Genomic DNA, 7,414 nt, shown 5'->3' with positions numbered 1-7,414 from the left:
AGAGAGAGCAGCATTCATCTGAGGAGTAGACTTGGTCTGGAGAAAAAAAGTGAAATATGCATTTCTACTCTGTGTATTTGCAAAGAATGTGAGTGTGTGTCTTTTTCAAGTTAGAAAAAAAATAAAATAAAATAAGGTTTGCTTGGGGGTGGGGGATGAATAATATGAGAGAGAAGAAAGAAAACTTATTTAGAAACTCCCATCATGACTGTTGGGGCGATTCTGCCTTGTAGTGAGGAGTGAGCTCAGGTGGCAGCCCTGATTCTCAAACATGTGTGCGCACCATGACCCTAGGAGCCTGTCTCAATCCTGATGCAGAGGCCCTCCACCAAGAATGCTGGGGTGGCCCAGGGTACAGCCTCCCAGACCATCCCATGATAGAACTAGTTAGTAGGATTTCATAGCACACAAGCACATCTTTGAAGACTGAGGAGGTTCCCACCAGACTGGAATCAACTGGGATGCGGTGTATATGGCGATGGTGTGTGCCTTTGATCGTGGGACAGACCGAAGTAGTCTCTCCCTATTTAATGCATGTGTGTGTGAGAGAGACAGAGATACAGAGAAAGAGAGAACTCATGCACTGTTGTGGAGATCTCACTGCACGGGAACTTGCGTTGATAAAAAGTCTGTCAGTCTGCAGAATTTGGAGAGGAAGGCGTTCGAGAGTTATCAGTGTCCTCCCAGCAAGTGAATAGCACACTTGGAGGAGGGGATGCACATCAAATAACTCCCAGAGAAGGAATGTGTGCACCCCACCTCCATGCCATTGTCTGCACAGGATGATCGGAATTGCCTCCATCCTCGGGATTTACGTAACCCACCGCACTTCGTCACTGTCACACCATGTGTCCTGTGCCTGCTAACGTGAACTGTTTTTTGTTTTTTTTTTCCCCATGAGAGGGATACAAACAGCCTCGCTGCTGGTTGAGAATCTGGGCTATGTTTGGTCTCTTGGTGGCTGTGGCTTGGCATCTGGGCCTTGCAGGCTGCCGTAGATGTAACCTGAAGGCTGCTCTTGTGTGGCCCATCTGAACTGTGCTGTCACCTCCCAGCCATGACCGCCTCCATCCACACTGTGACACACTCACCCAGGACAGGCCCAGAGCTCATGCCATGCATGTTGTAAGGAAATCCCTAGGACTATGGCTTTGACCCATAAATGTCCAGTTCCAAGAGCACAGAGGTCCTCTCTGAGGGAGTGTAGTTGGCAAAAGCAGACCAGGTCCCTGGACGTGGGGCACAGACTTTGCTTGAAGTTGCTTAAGCTCTTGCTACCTCACCTGCAAAAGGAGGCTAAGAATACCTGCCCCTGGGATTGTCGTCAGGCTCTGAGGAGCTCCAGGCAAAGCACAGAGACCCATAGCTTGGGAAGAACAGGCCCTCTGCAAAACGTTCATGGTCAAGTGCAGAAAATTGGGGATAGATAGCTGCTGGTTACCCGGGGTTTGAAAAAAGAGGTTGTGTATGAGTCACATGAATTTAAGACACGTTATGGGAGGGTCACAGCAACAGAATGGCGGTTGCCCAACAGGGTCTCCTGACTTTGAAGCAAGCTTTCTGTAAGCTGATCATGTGTTGGGGAATTATTAAGTTAGGTTGAACAAGGAAGAGAGAGTGTATGTTCCCCCTCTCCCATCCCTGGTCCTTGGACAGGGACACCCTTCCCCAAGGGGCCATACCATTACTTTTACTTTGAAGCCCTAAAACCTTTGTCACATGATTTTTGACCTCTGTGGTATACTTTTAAAGCATCCAGTTGGGGACCATGCCATGGACATTTTTATAGATTTGTACTTCTGGAAGGATACCTTCTTTGCATGTTCTGGGTCCTCTCAAAGTTCCTTTCTAATAGTTTTAGAGAAGCTTTGGATATAATAAACTAGATATTTGGAGAAAAATGTAACCATCCTTTTAATTAAAAAATAAATAAATAAAATAGCAGAGCCTCCAAATTTGGCCCAAGTGGGAGAAATTTCTGGAAGGGAGAGAAGTCTGGGCCACACAGACTATGTTCCTGGGGTATGTTTATGTGATACCCTCATGACCTGGAGTCCCCACCGCCCTGGTCTCAGGGAGGGCACTGCCTGGTGCCCAGGTGTGTACATAAGGCATTTCTCTGACTTTCCCACCATGGAGATTCAATGGAGCCATTTATATTTCAATTACTTAAAATTAAATAAATATGAAAATTAAGTTCTCCAGTCACACCAGCCACATATGCAGGGCCTGCAGTCACACATGACTTGTGGCTCTGTGTCAGACATAGGTGACAAGCATTTCTGTGATGGCAGCAAGGTCTGCTGGATGCCAGGTGGGACTTGAGCCCTCGGCGTCAGCCCATGAGGAGCCCAAGGGTGGAGCCTCCCATCTTTCCTGGTCTGTTATGCCCAGGGCTGACACAGCAGCCTTCCCGACACACGAGTGTGTACCTGTGCACAAGGGGTTTGAAAAAAGGGGCACACCCAGGGCCGTAGAGTCTGTGGCACGCTCCCAGTGAGTCAGCAGGGGACTGGGCCAGTTCCCACTGGTCGCCTCGCAACAGTCTTACACGTGGGAACTCAGCTTTGGAGAAATCCAATTAAGGAATCCTTGGATTAAGTGGCTCAGCAGACAGCCGGCCCTTTGTATCCACAGCTTCAGCAACATGGCAGGATTTAGCCAACGTCATACGGAAAACATTTAAAAACGATTGCATCTGTGTGAAATGTGTGCGCGCCATCTCCTCTGATTATTCCCTAAACCACACAGTGTGGCGGTCATTGGCATGGCCTTTACATTCTGTTAGGTATTCGAGGTCATCTGGAGATGATCTAAAGTGCAGGGGAGGATTGCATAGGTTAAATGCAAATACCCTGCCGTTTATGCCAGGGACCTGACGTGCTGCGCATTTGGATGTCCCCGGGGGTGGGGACGTCTTGAGGTGGATCCCCTGCAGATACCGAGGGACAAGCAGAGTTCCTCAAAGAATTGAGTGCCTTGTTGAAGAGGATTACTCCAGGGCTGGGGAGGGGGCTCAGTGGCTGGGCCCTTGCCTAGCATGTACTAGTGGTTCCAGAAGAATTCAAAAATAGTGAATTAGGATTTTTTTTTCATTCCTGGGACTGTGTTGCACTGGGAGTTTTAGGCACCCTGAGTGTGATCAGAGGTCTTGCCCTGGGCTGTGAGGCAGGAGCATCCTGAGGCTCCTTGGCTGGGCAGAGGTGAGTGGGACCCAGGGGCTGGGGACTCTCTCAGTCTGGGCCCCGACTCCAGCCCGGCCTCTGTCCCTGCCTCCGGGAGAGAGATGGGCCGTTTGCCTGTCTCTGAAATTCCTGTGCTGTTTAATTTGAGCAGAGATAAAAATACCACAAGAGAGATCGCTCTGAAGGGCCTGTGACTGGCACCAGGAAGTATGGTGACCCCTGGCACGTGGACCCCAGAGCCCAGCCGCTCCACTGGGTGAGGGATGCCATCGAGGGTCTTCACCGGGATGACCACAGTCAAGAGAACGGAGGGTTTTTCGGGCTCTTCGCTCCTTGAAGGCCTTCTTCCTGAAGGGTGTGTTTTACGTGGCTTCTTTTGAGTCCTGTGACAGCTTCTCTGCCCTGTTCTCCCTCCAGCTGTGTCTGGATCGGTTTTGAGCCCCAGAGCTTTCCCTGTTGAGAGAGTGATTCCCCAACAAGTGATCTCTGTCCCCAGTGCCTGCTGAGCTCATGCAGAGAGCTGTAGAAAAAAAAAAAAGTGTTTTCCGGGCCCCCTGAAGAGATGCAGAGAGTCTGCCTGGGCTGGGGCCCTGGGTGACAGAGACCTGCAGCACAGTGGCTTTGTTCAGTGTCCTTGTGGCCTGAGCTGGCTAGGCAAAGCAGTAGCTCACACCAGTGAGTGTTTATGGGCAACACTGGGGCAGCAGGGTGGCCCTCAGATGCTGGCCTAGTGGGCTGTGGTGGCCAGGACATCTGCGTTGTTAGCAATGGAGCGACTTTGAAGCCGACGTTTAGAAGGGAGCCCTCCTCTGACCTTCTGATTCATGATAGAGACACCACAAACTCTAACTTCCCAGTCCTGAAATTACGGGTTGCAGTCCCTAAGCCCAGCTGGACCATCTGTCCTGGGTTGGACAGGTTTGCCACCCTGCAAGACCATGTGAACATTGCTTTCTGTCTTCTGGCTTGAGGTGTCACCACAGAGAGGCCCAGTAACTTTTTTTTTTTTTTTTAATTTTTCACAAATTAAATTTGTGCATAATTGTGGTTCACCATGATGTTATGACACATAAATGCAGTGTGGAATGATGGAATTGAGCTGATTAATGTAGCCATCACCTTAAATACGGATCACATATCCCCCCCTCTCTAACGGAAGCTCTGAGCTCTTTGGCCAAGGTTACCTCACCTCACCTTCAGCCCCTAGTTTATCACCATTTTATTCTCTGCTTTTGTGAGTTTGATTGTTTTAGATTCCACAAATACGTGAAAATGGGGTGTTGTCTTTCTATGCTCAGCTTCTTTCACTCCACGCAGTGTCCTCTAGATCGACCCCAAGTTGTGATGAAGGATTTCCTTCTTTTTTATGGCTGAGTAATTCTCCTTGTGTATGTATGTTACATTTTCCTTATCCATTCCCCTGTGGCTAGAAACTGAGGTTGATTCCTTTTCTTGGCTACTGTGATCATAGGGGTCCCATCTGTCTTTATTTTATTTATTTATTTATTTATTTTTTTATTGGTTGTTCAAAACATTATAAAGCTCTTGACATATCATATTTTATACATTAGATTCAAGTTGGTTATGAACTCCCAATTTTACCCCAAATACAGATTGCAGAATCACATCGGTTACACATCCACATTTTTACATAATGCCCTATTAGTAACTGTTGTATTCTGCTACCTTTCCTATCCCCATCTGTCTTTAGCATACGCATTTCAAATCCTTAGGACACACCTGCTCAGAAGGGGGCTTGGTAATTTGTTTTTAGTTAAGATCAAATAATTTATTTTTCCTTGAAGATTCTCTTTTAACCCCTGGAGACAAGGACTTATTTCTGGAAATTCATTAACTCTAATTTTTAAATGTTTGTTCCTCTCCTTTATTTAAATTCTCTACTTCAAGGACACCAGTGTGGCACATGTCAGATCCCCTTGGTCTTTCATCCTGCCAAAGCCACTCCGTCTTCTCCTCCATGTCTGCAGTGCCATTGTCTCTTCTCTTCTTGCTGTTTGAAATAATAGCCTCCATTTCTTTTTTTTCCCTCCTTTGGTATTAGGGATTGAACTCAGGCGCTCTTAACCCCTGAGCCCCATCCCCAGCCCTTTGTATGTTTTATTTAGAGACAGGGTCTCACTGAGTTGCCTAGGGCCTCACTACTTTGCTGAGGCTGGCTTTGAACTCATGATCCAAGTCCTGGGATTACTCAGCCTCCCAAGTCCTGGGATTACAGGCGTGCCCCACTGTGCCCGGCCAATAGTCCCCATTTATCTTCTGATTTTCCCCCACCCTGGTCTCTGCCCGCTACCTTCAGTGCCTCTTCTTGCCTCCCACTTTCTTCCTCCAACTTGCGTTCTCCTGCTCTGAGCTACTGTTGCAGCAGAGGGATGATTCTCTTAAGTTCTGCAGTTCCACATCTGCAGGTTGGGGTCATGGCTTCACCTGCCCTTTGGGACAATATCCAGGTAAGTGACCCTAATCTGCCCTTTGTTTCTCCTGCTATTTCTCTCCTTTTATTCTTCTAGAGTAATTAGGTAGATCCCTGGTTGTAATCAATCATGGAGGATGGAGGGACCCAGGATATGTTCCCCCCTAACAGAATATTTTCTTTATGCTGAGTAATGCTGTGTGTGTGTGTGTGTGTGTGTGTGTGTGTGTGTGTGTGTTAGGATGGGTTGGTTTATCATGTGTTTTTCCCAGGGAGGCCGCCAGCCATTCAGAATCTCCTTGCCTGTCCACTTCCAAGTCATGGCAGGTTTGGCCACTGCTGTGTGGACTCCTCGGTTCTGCGGGATTGCCCTGGGTCTGCAGCAGCTGGGCCCTGCCTGCAAGTCTTTATGCTGCTAGGGAGAGCCTTGGCTGCCTGGGGCTCCAGTCACTGTGCTTGAGCATGGTCTGTCCCCTCCGTGTTGACACCTATCCCCCACTATGGAATAAAGGATGGGTCCAGGTTGGGCCTTTAGGAGGTGATTCGGGTTTTGCTTTCTAGAATGGATTAAGTCTTTTTTGTCACTAATGAATGAGTGGAATGATGCATTGATGATTTACCTCGAGAAGGGTCTTCCATAAAAACCAGGTTGGCTTCATCTCCCTCATGCTCCCTGTCTCACATCATGTGATGCCCTGCATGGCCTTGGGACTCTGTCAACATGAAGGCCATCACCAGCCCCTTGGCTTTGGACCAGGACTGTGAGCCCAGACAAACTTCTTTTGTCTATAAAGTAACTAGACTCGGGTTTTCTGTTTCAGCAACGAAAGACAAACCAAAATTTTGTTTCACGTTGTCACACTGTTTAGGGTACTCTGTTTCTCTTTCTGGTTCTTCTTATTGTGGGGCAATTTCAGAAAGGCAAGGGCAGTGACATCTTCACTCTGCTAGCACCCGTGTTGTATATTATTTTGATGTTTGTCTTATAGAGTCATCAAAATGTTTGGCATTTTCCTACAACAATGAAGTTTCTATAGGAATGGGTAAGAATGACAAATAAATGGAAAATAACCCAGAATGATCACAGCAGTTCATATGGCACTCTTGGCTTCAACCAGCCTCTTGGACCTTTATGACCAGCCAGAGCCACTTTGTGGGCCCATTCTTTGATCCATTCAACACCCTGATTTCCAGGGCACCCACCATAGGTCAAGAGTAGGGTTAGGTGCTGGGCTGTTGCATTTGTCAGATTTTCCTTACTGTAACAAAATACCTTGGGCCATCAACTTATAAAGATGAAAGATTTACCTTGGCTCACAGTTTTGCACTTGAGTGGCATTTGGCCAGGTTATGCAAAATAGGAGCCCAGCACCAGGCTTGGTGATGTATATGGCCTTGTTTATTCGTCATAGCAACCATATTTTCTTACATGTTAAAATTATGGAAAAATGCAGTGCCACTCAAAATTAACCAAGGCCTTTATTTATTTATTTTTCCCTAAAAGCAGAGCGTACCAAATAAAGCTGAAGCTACATCCCTCGGGTGGATGACAAGATGGAGAGTGGTTTGCCTCAGGCCAGAAGGCCAATGAGCACTGGACCTCCAGGGCCTTTAGTTGCAAAGACTGAATTCACTCTGCCATGTTGCTTTGTCTACACTGCGTGAGTCACACTGTGTCAACTGTGTGACTTGTGTGCGGCAGATACTAACAGCTATAACAACAAATAAACAGATTTTCCTCATGGCAGGGACTGATTTGGGGTATCTTCACATATCAACCCAAGATTTGAAGGTGGCA

The sequence above is a fragment of the Marmota marmota genome, unplaced genomic scaffold, assembly GCF_001458135.2.
Source record: "Marmota marmota marmota unplaced genomic scaffold, marMar, whole genome shotgun sequence".
Taxonomy (NCBI): Eukaryota; Metazoa; Chordata; class Mammalia; order Rodentia; family Sciuridae; genus Marmota; species Marmota marmota.
This window is presented reverse-complemented; position numbering follows the sequence as displayed.